Genomic DNA, 24,449 nt, shown 5'->3' on the forward strand with positions numbered 1-24,449 from the left:
AGGACAAAATTGTCTTGACACTGTTCTTTGGGAGGTGTACTGGGCCCAAGTACTAGAGTGGTCTTCAAACATTTCTCAAAGAACATCTAGCTTTGCCTACACGGTATCTGTTTGGCGGCATCCTTACAGAAGCGAAGAAGTCTACATTTTGGTCAGGCGTTTTGAACTCTAGCTAAGAGTTAGGAATCTACTGAGCTCTTTACAATCGAGGAGGTTTGTTTTCTGATTTGAGAGACCAAAATAGATGCCCTTTTCTCAACTAAGAAAGACCCTAAGCTTAAAGAAACAACGTTGCCTGTGGATTGAGGGTTCAGAGCCCTGGCTGGCATGGCAAATTTCTAAATTCCTATGGCTCTAAGCTCCCTAACAGCAGGAGTTATCAAACCCCTCCTAACACATTTGCCACCCAGACCACTGCAACTCTGACTGGATAGAGCGCTGGCCTTTCAAGTATCCTTTTCTAATAAGCAACTGCAGACATTAAATGGTTTCAGCATGCTTTTAGAGACTGCGCAGGAACTCTGTTTCCTATGGTTCACCTTTTCACATAAAGAGCCAAATTCCACCTCATTTTAATGCTAAAACCCCACCCCAAAGTGAACACGAGATGTATGTTACGTATATGTTTACCCACTGTGCACGCGCTCAGCTCCTTCCAAACCTGTGAATGTGTAGGACTCTCGTGTGATACAGACCCTGTGAGGCGTAAAACCTGACCTGTCCTCCTGTCTTTGAAGAAAGAAAGAGGACCTTTGACACACACCCAAGATCTTCTCTTCCACGCCAGCAAACCAATATTGCCGGTAGAACTCTCCTTTCTACTCTTTAGCCATCCTGGTCTTTTGGATTACATTTAGTTCTGGAAGATTATTTCAAGGTGATTTCAAGATTATTTTAGGTAGCCCATCCATGGCTTTGCTTCCATCAGCTTGTGTCTTCCAAGTATGTAGTAAGTGGCTCTAGGCAGCATCCAGGTGGCAAGGAGTTATGTTAGACCCCCTCGGAATCACCTTCGTGACTGAGTAGCGCTCACATCTGTCACAGGCTCTGCTTCAGCTGAAGGATATTCAAGAGATGGCCACACGACATCTCACTGTATTTTGGTAGAGATTTTGTGAGGACCTCGTGCATTACTGCCTAGTGTACTCTGCACTTTACACACCTTTAACAATATGTCAAAAACCTGCAAGGCAAGTAATTTGATTAGAAAGATGAACAGTCAACTTAGGCAAAATTGAGGTGAAACTATAGCAGGTTGGTAGGAAATTCTGACTAGTTTCTTCTCTAGCTTGACCTCTGTATTATGTGCTTAAATTTTCTCTAGGTACTATAATTTTAATTTTCTGTTTTCCTCTGATTTTTTTTGTTGTTGAAATATCTCACATATTTTTGGGAAAGAAGGCAGGGTTTAAGGTAAAACTAAAGACCTTCTTAATGTCATTTTTGGCTGGTAGTCGGTTGTGTTTAAACTCTACACTGAGAAGATGGAAGTTATTTTGTTCAAACTTTTATATTAAATGTCTAAATCAGGAGTGGGCAATGTTTTAATTTTTATTTATTTATTTTGTTAGGTGAGAAAAAATATTTGTGTACTTTTTTCACATTCAAAATAAAAGGTTTTATTGAGTCCTAGGGGAAAAAAAATAAGAATGATTTCTTTGAGTAGAAAACCTCCAACGGGATTTGGTGCTGGTTCTGGGCCATGAACATGGTTTGCTCCGGGCCCGTTGGGTGGTCACAAGTGTGGTGGCAGACAGCCCTTTCAGTCCCTGGGCCTGTGGAGGACTGCTGGAGGACATTTGGGGTTATCCCATTTCTTCCTCAGAGGAATGCTGCAGAGTCTGTGTTACTGTGGTCACACTTTAGTAACAGGGACATTGGTGCAAAGATGTATTCTTCAGGTTGTTTGGGGAGTGGAGGAGTGGATGAGGGACAGGGTCTGACTGGCTCCAGAGCTTGGGGTCCCAGTGTCCTCCCCAGTCTGTTCTTCCCTTTCCTGGAATCTGAGGTCTTATTCCACCTGAGCTTGGCAAGGTGAAGTGAGCATTCCTATGACATTTGCCATCCCAGGCTGGTGTCTCCCTGCTAGGATGGCTCCCAGTGGCCCCAACTTCTGCTTCCCCCCGGGCTGTCACTTCTATCAAATCCTCCTTCCCCCCAGACGTGGGAGGGGCTGTGGAAGGCCCCTGATGGGTTTTCTCTAGGACCTCCTTCTCCTGAAATGCTGTGTGATGTCTGTAGAACTGAGGCTGGCTGAGCTTTGCTTATCAACAAAGATTTCTCTCGTTACTGCACTAGATGACAAATGCCTGCTGTTACAGAATCTTTCCCCAAAGTGGATCAAAGATGGAGTATCATCAGTATCATCGCAAGAAATGTCAGATCTGGCAGAAGAGTATGAAAGGGGCAGCTTTGGCCTGTCCCCATGGTGGTCTTTGGGCGCACATCAGGGGCTTATGGTGGGGAGTGGGTGTTGTCCTGTCTCTGGCAGCAGTCCCAGCCTGGCGCACTTTTTGGGGCTCAGTAAATAGTTGTTTATATATTGGAAAGGCCCTGGTGGGGTGGAGGGATTTGTGAATTATGTGCATTCACCACATTGCTGAATCCACGAGGGAGAGTGGTGGGGAAGCAGGCTTCAGCTTAATGTGCAGTCCCAGGTGACCCAGACCAGGATGGGCTGCCATATAAAGTGGACCCTCTGCTGTTCCGGAACACAGAGGGGGAGTCCAGTGGGGCTGGACAGTCATCTTTTGGTCCTGCATACTGAAGCCAAGATATTTTTTATCTTGACACATCATCCTCACCCATAAACTACCGTTGCTATTGCTATTTCTGGCACCACCTTTTTTACTTCTCATTTTGGGTTTATTTTATCATGGAGCTCTGAGCCTGCTCTGTGGTAGACTCAGGTACTCTCAGGGACAAAGTGTTGGAAAATAAGGTCACTTCTCTCTTTAACACCAAAATAAACTGATAAATGCTTGTACGCAGAGTACAGAAGGAGTAAGGTAGCTGGCCTCTTGTGCTGGCATGCCTGTCACTGTGCTGTGAAAGTGACTGGGACATGGGCCTCTTGTGAACGAGGATTGACTGTGCACTAAGACGTGGCATCTGCTTGTGATAATCATGCTTTTGTCGTCCATTCTCTCTGGCTTGGAAAAGGCCCGAGCCAAACTAGAACCATCAGAGCTAAATTGGCATAACCCATGTCAGTTCTTCCTCGAAGGGCCCTTCCGGATTACCTGCTTCAGTGATCCAGACTGTCTAGTAAGAACACTTAGGATCACAGAGTTTCCTGGGCCTCCCTCTGCCTAACGGGAATCGGTGGGACTGCACAGGGTACTCCCTGGGGGATGCTGATGCACAGGTAGCTTTAGGAACCCTGGATCTGGGTCAGTGCTTTGTAAACTGTAGCACACAGTCACCAGGAGGGCTATTCAAACAAATTGCCAGTTGCTCCAGAGTTTCCTATTCACACGGTCTGGGGAGGGCCTCCAGATTTGCATTTTCCCCAAGTTCCCTGGTGATCTTGAGCCTGTCTGGGTGAAGTCCTCATCCGAGAAGTGTGTAGTGCTAGGTCTGTGTCCCCGGACATAAGGTTATAAAGGTGGATGTCTTGCAGGGAAAATGCTGCAAAGGGCAGAAGAGGTTGTAAAAGTTCTCCCAGAGAAGATGACCTTTGATGCAACAGGCTTTAACCTTGTCATTGAGAATCTTCAGTGCAGTTCCTAATTTTTAAAATAACACTTCTGTTTAATAAGCCACGTACGAGTATGTTTTCCCTAACCACTTTGCATTTTTCTTTAATCTGTGTAGATTTTCATATTTAAAATGCCAATTCAATTATGATTTGGTTTTGGGGTTATCATTTATTAAACATTTTGGACATCTGGAAGCAAACCTATTATGATCTTTATTTTTAATTTTAAAAGAAAATGTTTTTGTACCATATTCTGCTATAAATAAAATATTTATAAATATAGCGATTATTAGAAATTTTTACTAACGTCAAGACTTTAGGCCATGAAAATGTACTTATTTCCTTGGATTTAAAAATATTTTTACAAAATAACTTTCTTTCCTTAGGAATTTTAATTGTTTTAGTTGATGAGTCGATGTTCTTCTTTATGCTCAGACAGCTTGGGCAGTTTTTGTTTAAGATAACGTTAAAGCCGGGTGTGATGGCTCACGCCTGTAATCCCAGCACTTCGGGAGGCCAAGGCAGGTGGATCACTTGAGGTCAGAAGTTCGAGACCAGCCTGACCAACCTGGTGAAACCCTGTCTCTACTAAAAATACAAAAAATTAGCTGGGCATGATGGCATATGCCTGTAATCGCAGCTACTCGGGAGGCTGAAGCAGGACAATCGCTTGAACCCTGGAGGTGGAGGTTGCAGTGAACCAAGATTGCGCCACTGCACTCCAGCCTGGACGACAGAGCAAAACCCTGTCTCAAAAAAAAAAAAAAAAAAAAAAAGACGTTAAATTTACACTCTCAGAGAAGATGACATTAAATTTATACTCTCAGAACATTTGTTTTTCAACAAAAATTAATACAGATACTATTGATTAATTTTGGAGGAATACAGTGAAGATAATTTCCAAATTTAGTCTTAGGTCCTTAAGTAAAAGTGTCCTCAGTTAATTAAAACGTGTTCTTGAAAAGGCATGAGGGGCCAGTGTGGTGACTCATGCCTGTAATCTCAGCACTTTGAGAGGCTTAGGCAGGCAGATCACTTGAGGTCAGGAGTTCGAGACCAGCCTGGCCAACATGATGAAACCCCATCTCTACTAAAAATAAAAAATTAGCCAGGTGTGGTGGTGTGCACCTGTAATCCCAGCTACTCAGGAGGCTGAGGCAGGAGAATCACTTGAATCCAGGAGGTGGAGGTTGTGGTGAGCTGAGATTGTGCCACTGCACTCCAGCCTGGGTGACAGCGCGAGACTTTGTCTCAAAAAAAAGAAAAAAAAGAAAAGAAAAAAGGCATGAGGATTTCAAGTGAAATCCAGTTAAATGAGTATTATATAATTAAAATAGGTCCTATTTGGAAATAAATTTAACTCTTGGAATATTTAACTATTCCTAACTATATCATTCAACTCATTCTATTTATATGGTTTAATTATATATTTGACCCATTTAATCTTAATACCTCACGAAAACAAAACTATGTAGAGTATCTTTTAATCAGTTTTAGCATCTGAGAAATCTGATGTCTCTTTGGTGGATTTGGCCAGAGGTAACTGGAACACATGCTCTCATTGCCACTTTGATGATATTTTTTAAATCTATGAAGTAAATGCTTTTAGAAAATGATTTTACTGGGCAAAGAGATCCAGGTGTGGAAGTAAAATTTGTATTATCTATTGTTGCATAACAAATGACACCAAAACTTATGGGCTCAAATAATGAAGATTTTCTGTCTTCACATTCTGTGGGGATTTGGAGTTTCTTATTAGGGAATTTCTGGCTTGGGCCTCTCGCGAGGTTGTTCTCAGATGTGGCTGGGGTTGCAGTCATATTGAGGCTGCACAGAGCCTGGAGGCTCCAGCGCCCAACATGGCTAAGCTCTGGCTCAGCTCCATGACTGGAGAGTTGATGCTGCCTGCTGGAGGGAGCTGGGAGCTCAGTTCCTCCCCAGCTTAAGCCTATCCTGGTGCTGCTTGGTTGCAGGTCAAATTTTTGGCCAACCAAGAACCTGAAGGAAGATCTTTCATAATGTCTCAGTCTGGCTAGCTACCCAACTCCACGTATTCATCCTGTTTGCCTTGTGGTGTTGCCTCATGCCAGGAAGTGCCCCAGTCTGTGTTTGTCGTGTTCTGTGCCCTCCAGGAGCTCATGATGCACCAGAGAAAAGGCCAAGCCCAGGCCCCAAGAGAAGCTGGTGCAGTGAGCAGCGTGGGCACAGCCTGAATGAGGGAGGGAGTGTGTCCAGGAAAAGCTTTCCTGAAGAAGGTCAGATTTGAGCTGAATCAGATGTGCCTGCCTTCTAAGAGAAGGTAGATGTTAGCCAGGTGAAGGGGTGGGCTGGAAGCAGGGAGTAGAGGGAGAAATTTAGGAAGGATATGCTAGACAGATAGAACAGACTTAGTGAAGGGACTGAGGCTTGAAACAGCACAACAAGTCTGGAGAATTTAGCAGTTTACTTTTGCAGTGCCTAGGGAAATGTTTGAGTTAGGGAAAGATGCCAGGACTGGAGATGCTAGTGTGGTAGGTAAGGGAGTTAGTGCTTTTCAGTCACACAGCTTGGATGCATGTGTTTCTTGCCCATCATGCACGTTTTCTTATTCATTCCTGAACAAAGATTTGAGCATTTACAAGGCTTAAGGCATTATGCTGCTTCATTGAACCCTGCAAGGTAGATATGTCTGCATTTTATAGATAAGAGACTGGCTGAGGGATATTAATTGACTTGCCCAAGATGATGTGGCCAATGAGTACAGGGCTGCATCTGTGTGAAAACCCGAAAGTCGAGTTAAGATGCGAGCCAGTTCTTCGTGAGAATCCCTGGAGGCACATATTTTGTATAAAGATTTCAGGCCTCCACCCTAGACTTACTGATGTCTAGGGGAAGGGCCTCAGGTACTCTTTACTATTGGTGAAGTGGAGAGCTTAGGTTTGCTCTCAACTTGAACTTGACATCAGTGAGAGTGGAGGAATTGTGGAAGAGGGTGTGCAGTTTCTTTTCTGTATGTGCTGAGGGGCATGAAGTCCAAAAGATGTTTTTGTTTGGAAAATTCTGAGTGATATTACAGCCTCAATCTCTTTGAAGATGTTTTCAAAGTCGCTAAAAAATAAATGTGAAGAAAGATATCCACAAGCTTCAGTATCTTGGAATCAACACACAATTGGATTTTTGATATTTGATTTGATTTGATATTTCATGTGAATGAGTAGCTGAAAGGTGCTAATGAGGTATTTAATACTGGTACTAGAATCAAAAGCTGAGAAATACCTGAACACAAAGACCAGACTCAGACTAGTAATAATGTCATGAGGTTCCTCAGGACTAGAGAAAAACATGAAGAATAAAATTACTAAGAATTATTCAAAAGAGTGCTTTGTTGTTAAGGATTGCTCTGTATGTCATAATGTACTGTTTTAAGCTCTTCACATGTATTGGGTCATTTTATCCCCAAAACCAAAAGTGTTACTGTTTTTGTATTTCACAGGGCTATAGAATGTGAAAAAATGTGTAATTTAGTTAATTATTGTTTTTAAATGCTCAAACAAATGTATTTAATTTTTAATATCCTTATGATTTTTTCTGCCTGTTCTATCAATTATTGAGTGCAGAGTGCTAAAAATCTTCACCTGTGATTGTAGATTTGTCTGTTTCTGTCTTTAGTTCTATAAACTTTTATTTCATTTAGTTGAAGTTCTATAATTAGGTACATGAACATTTAGAACTCTCAGGTCTTTGTAATAATTGACTCTTTGATCATTACGTAATGCCTGTTCCTTATCTTTGGAAATACTTCTTGTCTTAAAGTTTACTTTGTCTGATATTGAAATAGCCACACCAGCTTTCTCATGATTAGTGTTTGCATGGTATATATATGTATATATTTTTTCCATTCCTTTATTTTTAATATACCTCATCTTTATCCTTTAAATGTGTCTCTTATAGTGTACAGTTAGATAGTGCTTTTTTTATCCAATCTTGAAACTTTCCCTTTTAACTGAGGAGTTTAGTCCATTTACATTGATTATAATTTACAATGATATTATACATTGATATGGTTGGTTTTTAAGTCTATTACCTTATTCTTTGTATTCTATTTGTTTGATCTGTTTGTTCCTTCTTTCTTGCCTCACTTTGGCTTAATCAAGTAATTTTTAGCATTTTATTTTGTCTCCCTTGCATTTTAGCCAAGGTTTGGTTTTACTTTTTACTGGTTGCTCTAGGGATTACAATAGATAGATAGATAGATAGATAGATAGATATAGAATCACCATCTACACTGAATGAATATTTTACCACTTCACATTAAATGTAAGAATCTTACAACTGTATATTTTCCTTTACGCTCCTCCTGTCCTTTGTGCTGTTCTCTATTTTACTTGTATGTTTGTTGTAAACCTCACAATACATTATTTTTTACTTTTCAGCCAAATATATTTTTGTAAATATAAAAAAGAAAAGGCCAGGCGCGGTGGCTCACGCCTGTAATCCCAGCACTTTGGGAGGCCAAGGCGGGCGGATCACAAGGTCAAGAGATCGAGACCATCCTGGCCAACATGGTGAAACCCCATCTCCACTAAAAAAATATAAACGTTAGCTGGGTGTGGTGGCACATGCCTGTAGTTCCAGCTACTCAAGAGGCTGAGGCAGGAGAATCTCTTGAACCCGGGAGGTGGAGGTTGCCGTGAGTCGAGATCGCACCACTGCACTCCAGGCTGGCGACAGAGTGAGCCTGTGTCTCAAAAAAAAAAAAAAAGAAAGAAAGAAAAAAGAAAAAATATTTATCTATAAATCCACACATTTGCCATTTCTTGTGTGCTTCATTTCTTCCTGAGATCTAAATTTTTTCCATTTGGTATTATTTCCCTTCAGCCTGAAGAACTTTCTCTATTGTTTATTATTTATTATAGGGTAGGTCTGCTGGTGATTAACTTTCTTAGCTTTTATTTAGCTGAAAACTTCTTGCATTTGCCTTCATTTTGTTGCTGAGTATGTAGTATTCTAGGTTGACAGCTTCCTTTTTTTTCTTTCAGCATTGTAAATATGTTGTTCCATTATGGCCTCCCTTGTTTCTAAAAAGAAGTTGGCTATCATTATTATCTTTGTTCCCTTGTATATAGTGTCTTTTGTGTCTTACTGCTTTTTAGAATTATTTTCATTTATGTTTTATTTTCAGCAGTTAGACTCCATTATGCTTAGGTGGGTTTTTCTTTGTATTTGCCTTGAGTTCATTGAGCTTCTTGGTTGATTTTTTTTCCAAATTTGGTACATTTCATCTACATTTGTTCACATATTTTTAATCCTATCCTTCTCTCTTTTCTCCTCTCCTCTAATTGCCCATATATTTTATTGTTTGGTATTATCTTGCAAGTCACTTGTACTTAATTTTTTTCCAGTTGCTTTTCTCTCCTTGGTTTAGTAAATTAGTTTTTTTTCCTTCTACAAAGTCCAATTAGCATTCAATAAATTTTTAATTTGAAATATTATATTTTAGTCTTGTATTTTATTTAGTGCTATTTTACAGTTTTTATTTCTGTCTGAAAATGTTCCATCTCTTCTATTAGATTTTTTTATTTGCTGTAAACGCCTTAATATATCTGATGTAGTTGTTCTAAAGTCCTTCACTAGTGAGCTCACTAAGTGAGTCATCTGAGATTCTGTTCTTACTGACTGTGTTTATTTTTACTTATGGATCATATTTTCCCATTTTTAAATATATTTTGTAATTTTTAAAATTTTGAGTTTTAAATTTTTAAATTGTATTCCAGGTGTACACAAAATAGTAATATTTGTTTGTTTCATTTCTCAAGAGTGCAAGCTCTTAATGGAGATAAGGCTAAGGAGCTGTATATTCGCATCCCTGAAATTTAGTTAAGGTTGGAGTTACACTTTTAATTAGATTGAGTTCACCTAATCAGCCTTTAAAAAAAAGTCTGTGTCAGTATTTCAGCTGGGAGAAAGTTGGTCTACAATTTTAGATCTTTGATTTCCTGTTGGATTAAAAGATTGAATGAAGCACCATGAGAGTATATGGGCTACATGATTTCTCTCAGCCTTCTAACCTTTCCACTGTCGCTTTTTTGTCTAATTTGGGAGGCTGGGAGAAGGTGGTGGTAGATCAGAAGGCTTATTAGGAAAGTAATTTGCTTTTGCATTTGTTCTTCTAGCTTCCAATCTGCCCCACCAGTGCGCGCCACTGTCTGAGGCTTGCCTTTCTCTGTGTATTAGTGCTAGTCTCTCTCCGATGGCTTGTTCCTCCTGATCTAGATGAGGCAGTCCTCAGATAGGGAAGCTGCTGTGGCTTTCAGCTTACCCAGGAAAGGCTACTTTCTTCCTGGCCTTAGGCTTCTTTGCATTTATTATTTTTTGCTAGGCCCATAGAAAAGTAACTTTTTATTTTGTCCAGGTAAAATTTTTTGTTGCCATCGGATGGAAGGCTTTTTTGTGCTTCTAATTAGACACAGAAATCTCATATGCATTTTTAAAGTAAGTGCCCCAAAGTATAAAGTGTCAGTGAGTCCTCTTGCCCCCGGATGCTAATTAGGTTTCACCGGTTGGAAGCACTGGATGACCATCAGTGCCCAGTTGTATGTGTTAAGTGACATTCTTCTAATTTTTCTTTTATCCAAGTTTAAAATCTGTGGTATCTGTGCCATTCTATTGGGTCACCACTGGTTACTGATACCTGCCAACCAAATAGGATATCTGAAAGTAAAAAAATAAAAATAAAACGAAGCATTGCTCTGTAGGACTTGCCCTGAGACACTCTTTTTTAGTTATGGAACTGCCCAATCACATGTAAGCCAGAAAACATGAAAAGTTAAAGACACATACACAGAACCAATTCCTAGCATTACTTCTACTTATGGTTTAAATGTAATTATTTACTGTTTCAGGTACTGTATCAATGTTGTTAAATGTATTGTCATTTAGTAGTCAGAACAACCCAGAGTAAAACTGAGATTCCAAGTTGGGGTTGACTGCAAAATATACACTTTTAACCACTGTGCTATAAATGCTACCTTCTTCAACCAAGTTGATCAACCAGTATTATTTTATCCAATACCAACTTGGTTGAACAAGGTATCATTTATAGCACAGTGGTTAAAGTTGTATATTTTGTAGTCAACCCCAACTTGGAATCTCAGTTTTACTCTGGGTTGTTCTGACTACTAAATGACAATACATTTAACAACATTAACATTAATTTCCTTGAAGTTCTAAAGAGAACATATAGCAGACATTAAATATGGAAAGTTCAATCTGCAGTGAAACCTTACCCTAATTGTTTTACACACATACTCTATGGCCTGGCTCTAGCATTCCACTTGCTGGGGAGCCAGTGTTGAGAGTTTCTGGGGTGCAAAAGTGAGAAGGGAGCTGAGCTGTGAGCAGCATTCTGGGGTGCTGTTGGTACTAGTCTCTCTGAATCCTGCTAGTAGAGTAGTCAGGCTCTCACTTTCATAAACACAATGATTTGTATTTAGCCTGTTCATGCACAAGAGCTTTACTGGTGAGAAGGACCTAACTCTGTGCTTGTATTCTGAAAGCTAAGTGTCCTTGACATAAGAAGTTAAGAAGTGCCCAGTAGACATGCCCTACACCATGGACGAACCATGCGGTCATTAATGCTAATTGAAATAACCCAGTCACAGAAGGACAAATGCTGCATAATTCCACTTACACCAAGTACCTAGATAGTCAGTGGTGACAGAAAGTACAATAGTGGTTTCCAGGGGCTGTAGGCGGGAAGAAGTAGGGGTGAATGGGGGTACAGAGTTTCAGTTTTGCAAGATGAGAGAGTTCTGGAGATGGGTGGTGGCGATGGTTGTACAACAGTGTGATAGTACTTACTCCACTGAACTGTATACTTAAAAATGGTTAAGATGGTCAGTTTTACATTATATACATTTTACCTCAATTTGAAAAATTTAATAATATAAAACATGATGTCTCAATAAAATTTATATTTCAGCCTTTAAAAAAAGTATCCAGTGGATTCTGTTTGGTTTTACTAACATTATGCTTAATTTTTGTAAAACAGCAGAAAACATCAGTATTGATATTGGCATTGTTCTACACTTGCTTATTAAGGAGATGAATAGCTTTTCTTAGGGAAGACCAAAAGTAGAAATTCTTTGGCCTGAAATCATTGCCACCTGCTCTGGAAAGCACTTGAAGAAGGCTCCAATTATACTTCTAGACAAGAGAACCCAAACCCAGGGGGTTGTTAGACAGTGATTAGTCTCTCCAGGGGCAGAAAAACCGTGTGGGAAAGCCCTGCCCTCGCAGGTGATGAGCCCCAGCAGCCTGTGTGTCTTTCAAACAGATTATATGAGACTTAGAGTCCCTGCATCTGATGTTGAATATATTTTGGAGACTAATTTTTTAAGGAAAAAAAATTTAAAGAGAGATGATTTCATCAGAACTCTCTAATACTTGGAAGGATGGAAAACTGCCAGTTTGTAATCATAGTGGAAAACAAATTTGTTGACTTAATTTCTTGGCATGGTATTCTAGGGTTACTTAAGTACTGTTACATAATTTTTATTTTTATTTTTCAAGCAACACAGTGGGTGATTTAATAGATAGTCATTTAAAAATAAGAATTTAAAAGATCAGCCTCCAGATAAGAGAAATGCTTTCTACTTCAGGTTTTTGTGAGTTCCTTACCCCTATGTTTTTACTTTAAATAAGTATTTTTTATGATGTCAGCTAATAAAGGATTTTGCATGTAAAACTGAGCAGCTACAAAATACATGTTTTTTTTGCAACAGTTTCTGCTGGACAAAGAAGTACAGTGACTTTGGAAAAACTGGGCTGATGAAAAAGTAAATATTTTGCAATATATTTTTGGACTCATGAATCTCAGGTCCTGCACAAGTTCAAACGTTTTTAAGGAAGGTGGCCCTACCATTCTCTCCTGCCTGGAATAGCATGGTAGTCCTACAGAACATATCAGAGTTACCCTTGTTTACATTCATATATGGGGATCTAAATAGTAGTCCCATCTAGCTGCTGCTCACATGTTGGCTGGGAACTTTACTATAAACTCTGTGTTTGCTTTGTTATTGTATTCGTCTTTGCTAGATGAGTTAGGATTTCCAGCTATTGACTCAAAATCATTGAAATCGTGCAAAATGACAACATTATTAATTAGATCATATCCAGTCAGTAATGTGCTAGCTTTGAAAACATGTATTTGTATACTAAGCTGTGTCTGAGTACCATTTTTAGGAGTGTTAAAAATGAAAATGTGAGCTGTGTAGCACTCTTTTTAAAAAGCTGTATTCTTTGCCACCAGGTGTATTTATCTTTAATTTGCAACCAAGTATATTTATCCTTAAAAAGATTTTGTGACACTGATTGTACTAAGCACTTACAGGTTTTTCCATCATGGCATTTTCCAGAATTTCTATCTTGGCGTAACATTTCTTTGACCATATATGGATTTGCTAAATGTTATTGTTTATAGAGAATCAGTGAAGAAAAGTGATGGGCTACATTTGAGTAAATTTAATGAAACTCTCAGTGTGCTTTTTTTTTTTTTTTTTTTTTGTAAAACCCAGAGAAATATACAGATCTGTTTCAACTCGGTCCAAATAAAAATAAATAATTAGAATACATAAAAGGCTTCTTTTTAAGTTGTCTTTTTCCGTAGCATGTGAGGAGCATTATAGAGAGGTGATTTTGGTCTTACTAGTTTGAACCTCAGAAAGATGTCTTTAATTGTATAAGCCTGCCTTTTTTGGAAAGAAAAGGAAAATTTTCCGATTGTTGGGAAATCAATAACCCATAACCAAAAAGGGGGATAGAAAGAACTTTATTAAGTGACTCTTCTGTGCCTGGCATTTTTACATATATTATTTTGTTGACATACATTCCTCCAAAGTAGGCATTATTTCTATTTGTTGATGAAAAAACGAATTGCCTAACTTGATTTGTCCAAGGTATGTTATGAATAATAGTGGCCAGGACTTAACACAACTCTGCTTTACTCAGTGCTGCTGCTGAACAGTCAGACAGCATTGAGTGAGTGTGTGCCCTGTGCCTATTCCTTTGCCCACTTTTTTATGATAAATTGTTATTTGATTCTCACAGTGACCCTTGCAGGAAGGGGCTATAATTACCTTTTTACAGACCAGGAGGTTAAGTTAGTTGCTCAAGGTCACATAGTGCCATGGAGGCAGGCTTTGAACTCAGTTGACTTCACAATTCCAAAGTGAGTACATTAGCTAATCATTTTGGTTCTTATGCTATATCCCAACTTAAGGCAGCCTGGATCCTTTAGAGAGTTGCTCACCTTCTGTCTTCTGTAGACTTACAATAATGATATTTGTCTGGGCTTACACTACATCTGCTGCATAACCCACGTTGATACACTGCAGACAGGACGTAAACAACATGGCTAATTTACTATCTTGGAATCCCACTCATTCAAAAATATCTATGAAGTGTCACATCCTGGGCCACATCCCGGTGATTAAGAGAACCAGGCAGGGGTTTGTGGTTTAGTGGGGAGGTACAGCTATAACTAACCTTTATATCTGGGGCAAATGTTTTCGTGGAGATGAGCAAGGCACCATGGGCATGAAGGGGAGAAGTGGTCAAAGCTCAGAGAGGTCAAGGGAATGTTTCTCAAAGGCAGCACTGTCTGAACTAGGGTGGCATGGGCTGAAAGTCTCCAGACTCACAGCAGGAGACGGGGTATTATTTCAGACAGTGGGTATGTCAGACAGTGGGTAGCATGTGCACAGTGGGAAGGCAAGAAGAAGCATGGCCTGATGACAGGGTGCTGCAGTGCCTCTGAATAGCTGGAACACAGCAAATGGGGACATTGGTAGATGAGATTCCATCCATAGCAACCTTGTCTGCCATCCTGAGAAATGTTTGGCCTTGATCTTGTAGGTGATGAGGAGCAGTGAAAGTGTAAAAATTACAAGCATGAGGGCAGGAGGGCATGGTCACAACTGGATATGAGAAAGATTAATTTTGCTGAAAGGCTGGTGTTGGGAGACATGTTGTGAGGTGATGGTAATGACCTGAGTGTCACACTGAGATGAATTTAGGATGAGAATATTACTAAATTTGTAGCTGCTGCCAGGTGTTCCTACCTTAGCAGGCAGTCCATTCAGACTTGAGATTGTTCAGTTGCCGGGATGTTCTTATCATGGGCTGTATAACCTCTCTATAACTTCTGCTACTCAGAATGATGTCTCTTCCTCCACATGGCAGGCACTTCCCTAGTTGATGTAAATATTTTTAGGTCCATGTCCTATCCACCCATGCCTCGGTTTCTCAGGATCTGCTAGATCTTATCAACTTGGATTGTACAGGAGGTCCATGGTCTTTCTAGACTCATGCATCATCTTGGGGACTTAGTAGTGGGGGTTTGCAACACTATACAAGATTCTGGCACCTTCAGCTGGGCTTTAGAAGAGGGCTTGTAATGAGTACATTGACACCATAATAGAACATCCCCTTTACCCCTGCTACATGGGTTGACCCATTGAGTACAGGGTAGTGCTTGTATATATTTGTACTGAACTCAATGCTTCTGATAGTGCAGCCTATAATTTCACTAGTATTTATGCCATAGCTAACAGCTGAGTGATAAACTCAAACTTGCAGGCTTTTTTCACATAAAATAGTTTGAGCTTCTACTGTGGATTGCATTACTTACCTTTTTTGGATTGCATTACTTACCTTTTTTGGATGATGAACTTTGTAAGGGCAAGGACTCTTTTTTACTTAATCTTGGTGTCCTTTTCCATCTAGTGTAGTGACTAACACATGCCAGCCCATCAGGAAATATGTGTTGAATAAATGTAGTCTGATTATTATTTTGACCTGCACTTTATATTAGTACTATGAAATTGTTCTAGCTTAGCACATTTGGAATCGTGATTCTATTGTATATCATTTTAGTCATTGTCAACCTTGAATCATCTGTAATCACTTTGATAAGCCTGTCTTATATCTTGTTTACATATTATAGATAAGAATTTCTAGTAGACTCAGAGACAAAGCCTTGTAGATGCTTAAGGGGTTTTTCCCAGTTAGTGTATCCAAGTGTTTTTAAGAACAGTTTTGGAGTTGATTTATAATCTGGTCTATAATTCTTCAAGTTTCCACATTTACTGTTTTTTTTCTACACATTTCTTGGTAAGTCTTTGTTACCACGCTATGGGTGGGTTCAATTTCTTGGTGGGTGACAGTCCAGTGACCACAACTGGATTTAACAAGGGGATTGTATTACTTGCAAGAAGTGAGGACACCAGGATAGTTCCCAGAGCAGTGCCTTCCCTAACTGTGGTGAAAACAGGGCTTTCATTAGGCTGGTTAGCTATCATTGTATGAAGAGGTAGAGTAAAGGCAGTGCAGATGCAGCTGCTGGTCATGTTTCTACATATTATCAATCTTCTACATACAATCAAGCTTCTACATATGGTCATGCTTCTACATAGGTCACATGTATAGAAAATTGCAAATAAACTCCTCCCCAGGCAGGGTTTTTAGTATGGTGATGAGGAGAGTTTGTCAAAGTTTATCTCCAACTCTGGCATCCCTGGATCCAACTTTGTTTTTCTGGGGCTAAGTTTCTTCTTGGAACTTTTTAAAAGAACACGAACTCAAGGTGCAACAGGGACAAGTGGGTAGTCTTTCACAGTGTTTACCCAAAAACCCAGGGACCTTGGGCTACATCTTCCCTCTCCTGTATGTCACTCTCCATGGATTATCAAGAGTTTTAGAAAGTTTATCCTTTTACATTGAAGAAATTTATTGTAGACTAAATAGGATTAGAATACATTTTGGAAATCTATTGTAAGGTCACAACTTATTAGAAGTTGTAGAACAACGGAATAATTTAGTTTCCTTATAAGCAGTATTATTGAGTATTGGTTTTTCTTTTTTGTGGTCTCCAGATACTTAGCCATCATTGATTGCTATAATCCTTATTAAGTATTTGAAGATATTGAGTACCATCCACTGAAGGAGTCCCAGGGCTTATTGAGGAAGTTTGTGAATATTAAAAGATGGGAACACTGAGTTTTTTTTTTTAAAGCACTTTTGTGAGTTACAATGTATATATAACTAAATTTACTGATTTTAAGTGTATGGTTTAATGTATTTTCGCAAATATGACAGTTATGCACCCACTACCACAATCTTGAAATAGAACATCTCCATCACCCTGCATGTTCTGTTGGGCGTCTTTGCAGTCAGTCCCTTCCCCCACACTCTGTGTCAGTCATTGATCTGCTTTCTATTGCTCCAGTTTGCCTTTCTCTAAAATTTCATATAAATGCAATCATACGTGTAGTCTTTTGTGTTTGGCTTCTTTTCCGTAGTATAATGCTCTTGAACTTGCTTTACGTTGTTGTATATATCAGTAATTATTTCCTTTTTATTACTGAGTAGTATTCTCTCGTGTGATATACCACAAATTGTTTATCCATTCACCAGATGATGGACGTTTGGATTCTTTCAAGTTTGGAGTTATTATGAATAAGGCTGCTGTGAACATTCTTGTGCAAATCTTCATGTGGAATCTCTGTGTTTAAATTTTGTACTGGGTATATACTTAGTAGTAGCATTGCTGGGTCATATGGTATGTGGCTTAACTTTATAAGCAACTGCCAAATTAGTTTCCAAAGTGCTTGTAACATCTTGAATTTCCAACAATCATTGTAGGAGAACCAAGTTGTTTCATATCCTTATAAACACTTGATATTTTCTTTTTGAGACGGAGTTTCGCTCTTGTTGCCCAAGCCGGAGTGCAGTGCCGCGGTCTCGGCTCACTGCAACCTCCACCTCCTGGGTTCAAGCGATTCTGCTGCCTCAGCCTCCCAAGTAGCTGGGATTACAGGCACCTGCCACCACGCCCAGCTAATTTTTTGTATTTTTAGTAGAGATGGGGTTTCACCGTGTCGGCCAGGCTGGTCTTGAACTGCTAACCTCAAGTGATCCACCCACCTTGGCCTCCCAAAGTGCTTGTATTACAGGCGTGAGCCACCACGCCTAGTAACACTTGATATTTTCAAACCTTTTAAAATTAGCCATCTTATTTGGTATGTAGTGGTATCTCATTAAGGTTTTATTTTGCATTTCCCTGATTAATTATGTTGAAGATCTCTTCCTGTGTTTACTTTATTTTCTTTGTTGAAATGTGTTGGAAAGGACATCTTGTCCTTTTTCCCCCCTTAATATGGTTGTTTGGCACTTAGTCTTATTAGTCTTAATATCATTAGTGAGTTTATAAAAAGAAATATAAGGAAAATATTTCGTTGCTTTCACAGTTTCTAGAAAGGAGTATTTCTTATTGGATGTTTTGTTTCCTGACCGTGTGTGTGCATATGTGCTTTTTTGGGCATGTGTAGAGGAGTTCTTCTGTCATCTGTTGGCCAGATTTCATTTATCTTACCTTGCTTCCTTGCATATACTCTTTATTTCTGCGAAATCTGTCAGTTCACATTCCCCAGGAAAACCACATGTGGATTTACTAACTACCCATCTAAAGACACACTCACAGTTACACTCTCATCCCGTGCAAAGCTTAACTCCAGTGCTGCTCTGAAGGCCTTCCTTGGTGACCTCCATCATCAGCCCACAGTGGGCAGGACACCATCTGGTGCTTTTCGGTTCTCATGCACCTAGCACTGTGCAGCAATAAATAGTGGGAGAGTCAACACATGGCTATTGTTAATAAGCTGCTGAACTGGGTGACCGAAGTGCTCTGCAGTGATTCTAGGGTTTCAGTGAATACGAATTCAGTCTGAACTGGCAGAACTAATACTAAATCATTCTGAAATTCTGCTTTCAAAACTGCTTATGTAAGCTTTGAGTATAGAACACCTACGTTTTGCTTGAGAGACTCTATAAATCAACTTGAAAATGTGTTGCAGCAAACCTATGATTATGATCTGACTATGAATAAGACAGGGAAACTATATACTCTTTTTGTATTAAATTTATCTAGGTTAGACAACCTAAGAATATCCCAAATTTAATTTTGGATTTCTCATGGGCATTCATATTTTAGTCTAGCTTTATCAGTGGGACAAAAGGCAGAGTATGCCCTTGATAACTTTTAACAGTGGGTTATATTGACAGAAAGTTGAGTTAACTCATGATGTTGTAATCATGCTGATTAGAAGTGATTTTTTTTTGTTTTACACTAAAATAGATGAAATTGTAATCTCTTAAGAGGTTATTTAGGAAATTAAAGATCCGCTGTGATCTAATAGAGCACTGGATTTACACCTAGAAAACCTGGGAATCTGGAGCTAGCTTAGCTGTGTGACTTTGAAGTGGTCACTTAACTACTCTGGGCTTTCTTTTTCTCATCTGTGAAATGAGTCAACTGGAGCAGATGACCATATGATCCCTAAGTTTCAAGCACCTGTGCTATGAGTTATTTGTATTACAATCATTTTGATTTCACATGGCAACTTTGAAGATAAATCCAGTCTTGAAGTTCTCCATATGTGGTATTACTCCCTGTCTCAATCACAGTTGAGTGACTTTTCTATCTATGAATTCATTCTAGTAAGTGTTCAGCTCTTTGCTATTTTCTCCCTTCAAAAGTGTGAGAAGGATAAGGCAAAAATCATGAGAAAAATTAACAGGGATTTTAGATATAATTTTTGGCCAAGATAAAAAATATTGGTTGCAAAATATTAAAATACAGAACCTTTTGCTTTGTTATTATGGGTCACAATCAAATTAATATGGTCCCAAATATATTTTAAATCAATATTTCTCTAACATAATAACAGGACATGATTTCATTAATTTGAGTTTCTGGAAATCCCGTATACTTCAGCAGGCAAATAAAATACTATCTTAAATTTCAGGTATTAAAGCAATAAAAAGAACCATGGAACTTGGAGTTTCTATTTCTATTTTAATCTAATACTAATTTACTCTATGTTTTTGTTGAACCTTGTTAGGTAATGGGACAGGAGAAAGTAGGCTGTTTTGAAAGTTTTAAAAGTGAGTGGAAAGTATCAATCTTAGTTGTTATTTAAATGGGCATTTTCAGGCTTTCTTTGTATTTTTTTGAAGCAACACAAAATCTAGGTCAGAATTTACAGCCTTCCTAATAAATGTTTAGTGGATCATACATTACACATCGCTCCAGAAAGGAGACGATAGTGCTGAGGACGCTGGCATAGATCTTAATGAAGTAGTTTTTAGCCATTATCTGTTGGAGTCCCAAGTGCCTCCTTAAACTATTTTTCTCTTGGTTCCTCCTATAAACCTGCAAAATATACAGTAAATCTCGATAAAGAAGATATCTATTGCAGACAGGACACTTCCTTCCCTGTCTGTTGGCTCCTACTTTTGAGTAAACAAAGACGCAGTCATTTGGACTGATGGTATCTGACAAAAGCAGATGCTGGAGGAGAAGACGGTAAAGATTTTCAACACAGTATTTTCTTTAGCATTGCCAGCTGTCCCGATAACCATCACTTTCATGACTCATCCCAGTATCTCCAAGTGTAGCGAAAGCAGAACATGTCCGGCAGAAGCGGCTTTCCTCCAGGAGTCTCCGTTTCTTTCCCCGTTTGTAAAAAGGAGTCATGTTATTTCTCAGTCCAGTCAATGTTAATTTTCGCTGATAATGGAATAGTTTGTACTTGAAATTTGGGACTTTTGAGGCCATCAAGATCTGTCCTCAATCCAGGAAAAAGAAGTCCAAGACCAGTGGAAACGTGTGCTTGTTCATGACCTTGGGTCTGAACTGCATTTGGAGGACAGAAGGAGCTACTGGACCTGTCCTGTGATATCTTCTCCCTTTGCAAACATTAACGATGTTTCTGGAGGACAGTGTACCTGTTTTCCTACCCGCTTTTGCAGTTGTTTGTGAAGAGGCTCCATCATTTCCTACATGATTCTGTGAGTTGGAAGGAGTGACATGTCCTTTCTGGGATGTTGAGTATGAAGCGGTGCAAAGCTGGGGTTCCCCAGGCTCATGGCGATACACAGGCTCTCATTTAATTTGTTTTCCATTGAATACATGAATTTGGCCTCCTACTTTGATTTTTGTTTCCTTTTGGAATCAGTTTTAGTTTCCTGGAGCAGCTGAATTAGAAACAGGCTTTGAACCCAGTTCATCCTTAGATAAATATAATGTCTGTGATTCAAGGAAAAACAATTTCTTTTGAATGATACCTTTTAATCACTTTTGTTCTCCAGCATAATTTTTAATCTGTGTCTTTTTCCTTTTAGAAATCTCCAAATTGGACATCCAGAGCAGCATTCTTGTTCTATCTACGTCTTGAATTAGAAACCACCAAGGCTCTGTAAGTCCTGAAAAGGAAATAAAAGGTAATCACATTAAAAATTTATTATTAAAATCATGTAGAAATCTGGTTATAAAGTAAATATGATCCTTTATATGTTGAGCAGAATTTAGGTATTCCCCAATTTTTCCCACCTTTTTCATCCTTAAATACTTTCCCTTCCCTCCTTCCTTCTTTCTTCTCTCCCTTCCTCCCCCTTCCTTTTCATATATTCATTTAGCAAACTTTTGTGGACTCTGCCCTGTGCTGGTCACTGCTCTAAGCACATACACTTTATTCCAACTTCCCATGCCCTGGCAGGAATGGGGAGATTGGCAAAAACCATCCTTGTAGAACTGGCTCCCCAGCCTCTGTGCCGGCTGCTGGGGGGCAGATGCTCTGCCATTGGTTTGGCTGAGAGGCTGATCTCGGCACCTGCCCCACCTTCACTATCCCCACTGGCCTTGAAATGCATGCGCTTCTCCCAGCCCTCTCTGAACTTGCCTGGGTGTTCACTTGCAGTGGCTTTTTTACCTGAGAATTCTGAACACTCAGTGGATATTTAACTTCCCCAATTGGAACTGTTAGAATTATAATCACTCATGAAGATAAGTAAAACAGAAACAGTGTGCTGTTCCCCAACTACTGAATATGTGAATATTCTCACTGGACATGGGACCTAGTATATTTTTAATTAATAACATAATGTAAATATTGCAAACAAATAAATGTTACAGATAGGTAGCATAGAATGCAACTTTCTACTCGAAAGCCACTCTCCAGAGAAAATATTGGTTAGATTTAGGTGCACATTCTTTAATTATTTTTTTCTCCATGCACATACTAATGTTCAGGTGTTCAGTCTGTATTAAATGCCTTAACCCTATGAGTGAAAGTATTGGGGTAAAGATGACTCATAATTTCTGGTAAATATTGTGACTTATTTTTGTTCTCGGCCTTTGTTAATCTAAATAATGATGTCTGTGAGTTGGGGGCCACTGGCACACCTGTGCACTTGGTTTATTTGATGGTGTTTTGTAGTCACTTTGTAGTCCAGAGTGCTTACCTCCCATTGTATTAGGAATACGTTAGTTGTTCCAGTGTTCCACAGAGAACCTGGACTCGTGTGGCAAGGTGAACACCCTTATATTGGGCGGTGGGCAGGAGTGGTGAACTTCTCCCTAAGCTGAGAACTTCTGTGGTAAATCCACTCCAATGTGGCTCTTGAGACATCGATTTCATTTTAAAAAATAATTTCTACTGTTATTTTAAGTTCAGGAGGTGCACGTACAGGTTTGTTACATGAGTATATTGTGTGATGCTGAGGTTTGGGATATAAATGATCCCATCAGCCAGGTAGCAGCCATAGTACCCCATCGATAGGTTTTTCAGCCTTTTCCCCCTGTAACTCCCCCCCCAGTAGTCTCCAGTGCCTTTTGCTCCCATTTTTATGTCCATGTGTACTCAATGTTTAGCTCCTACTTATATGTGAGAACATGCTGTTTTCTGTTCCTGCATTAATTCACTTAGGATAATGGCCTCCAGCTGTGTCCATGCTGCTGCAAAGGACGTGATTGCATTTTTTTTAATGGCTCTGTAGTATTCTATGGTGTGTATGTACCACATTTTTTTAATCCAGTCCACCATTGATGTACACCTAGGTTGAGTCTGTGTCTTTGCTATTGTGAATAGTGCTGCAGTGAAGATATGAATGCATGTGTCTTTTTGGTAGAATGATTTATTTTCCTTCAGTTATACACCCAATAATGGGATTGCTGGGTCAAATGGTAGTTCTAAGTTCTTTGAGAAGTCTCCAAACTACTTTCCACAGTGTCTAAACTAATTTACATTTCCACCAACAGTGTATAATCCTTCCCTTTCCTCTGTGGAAGGAGCATAAATGATTTCAACCAGCAAAAAACCAAATAGCCCTGGTAAAAAGTGGGCAAAAGACATGCAGAGACGCTTCTCAAAAGGAGACATACAAGCAGCCAACAAACATGAAAAAATACTCAATGTCACTAATCATCAGAGAAATAAAATTAAAACCACAACAGGGTACCATCTCACAGCAGTCAGAATGGCTATTATTAAAAAGTAAAAAAAAAAAATAGTTTTATTTTTCACAGTGTTTCCATCCGTCATTAAGCTGTCAGCTGCAGGTTAGTTGATTGCCACACGTCTTCCTCCTGCTGACCGCCTCTTACCCTGGCTTCCTGCCTCCCTCATGGGATGCCAGAGCATTGCTGCTGGTCTCAGGCTCGGCCCTCCTACTACCTTTCCCTGGTAGCCTGTGTTAACCTCCCCACGCGCCCTTGGAATTGAGCCCTCCCATCACTGGATGCCCACCACTATATCCCAAAACAATTTTGCCGTAAATTCCAGCAGTCCCTCCTGAAACAGGCCTGGGTAACCAAGAGCCTGAGTAAGAAAATCAGTAGTCCAGAGCCTACTATGGCCGAGGGACACAGTGGGCTGCGGTAACTAAGGGACAGATGACCATTGAATGGACATGGAGCATCTGTCTAGACCAAGGCTTGTTATCGTGGAATGCCTAGTGACCTGGACACTCAGAAACCCTGTCATTTGGGTCTTGTGCTCTGGGTATCATTGAGTTGCCAGCTTTGAAGCAAGGCTTCTGTTTTCTTATGGTGAGTTCCTTCAGGAAAACTTGGGCAGGGGGAGTGTCCCAGCTGGATTTATCAGCTGACTTATGGGTCGGAAGGTCTGGCTCTGCCCAAACCAGCCCTGGCCCCTTTCCTGTCCATTGTTTCAATTCTTCTCATGTCTAGTGACAGAGAGCAGTCCTAGAGAGCCACACTCCTCAGTGCTGAGGGTAAGAGTGTGGGCTTTAATGTTAGAAGGACCTGGGTCAGGACCTGGACTCTGCCATGTGCAATATGTACAGCCCTGGGGAAAGCTGTTTACTTGATGTGCCAGCCTATTCATCCATCAAAGCAGAATTACAATAGTGCCCAGATCATAGGATTGTTGTTAGGAATGTGAATTGCTACATGAGCTGGCACATCGGAAGTGTTTAAGCTATGTTAGTAGTTTGTGTACTGTGATCTTCTGCAGAATGGAGATAATACCTACTTCTGAGGGTTGCCGTAAGCATTAAATGAGGTGGTGTATATAAATACATTGTGCTGGGAGCATAGTGTGTACTCTGTAACTGAGAGCCCTCCGTGATAATGATAAAGTAAAAATAGCACTATCAGCAAATGTGTTCAGAATGGGACAGACATTGTGACCCGGAGTGTGGGGGAATATCTAACAGTAGTAGGGAAGAATGGCCACAAGTTCAGTCGTCTCATCATTGGTTTAAGTCATTGTCTAAACTTTGGTCACAAAGGCTCATTCATAAAGGCTTTGGTTATGATTGACTACTAGAGTGAATAGTCAAGAGTTACGTGTCCAAAAATCCTTTTATTGTTATTAGGTGCTACTTTTTAAATATGAAAGGCAGTATATTC

General features: G+C 39.7%; 1 protein-coding gene across 9 annotated transcripts in view; it reads left to right on the top strand.

Annotated features, from left to right (window-relative positions):
- The window catches only part of FAM110B (family with sequence similarity 110 member B), a 157,805-nt gene that overhangs the window by 16,356 nt on the left and 117,000 nt on the right, over positions 1-24,449 (top strand). For all 9 annotated transcript variants that reach the window (XR_010127205.1, XM_063668789.1, XM_054499148.2 and 6 more), the window contains exon 2: positions 20,921-21,019. The gene's annotated coding sequence lies outside the window, so the exon portion shown is untranslated. The remainder of the gene's footprint in view (positions 1-20,920; positions 21,020-24,449) is intronic.

This window comes from Pongo pygmaeus, chromosome 7 (genome assembly GCF_028885625.2).
Source record: "Pongo pygmaeus isolate AG05252 chromosome 7, NHGRI_mPonPyg2-v2.0_pri, whole genome shotgun sequence".
Classification (NCBI taxonomy): Eukaryota; Metazoa; Chordata; class Mammalia; order Primates; family Hominidae; genus Pongo; species Pongo pygmaeus.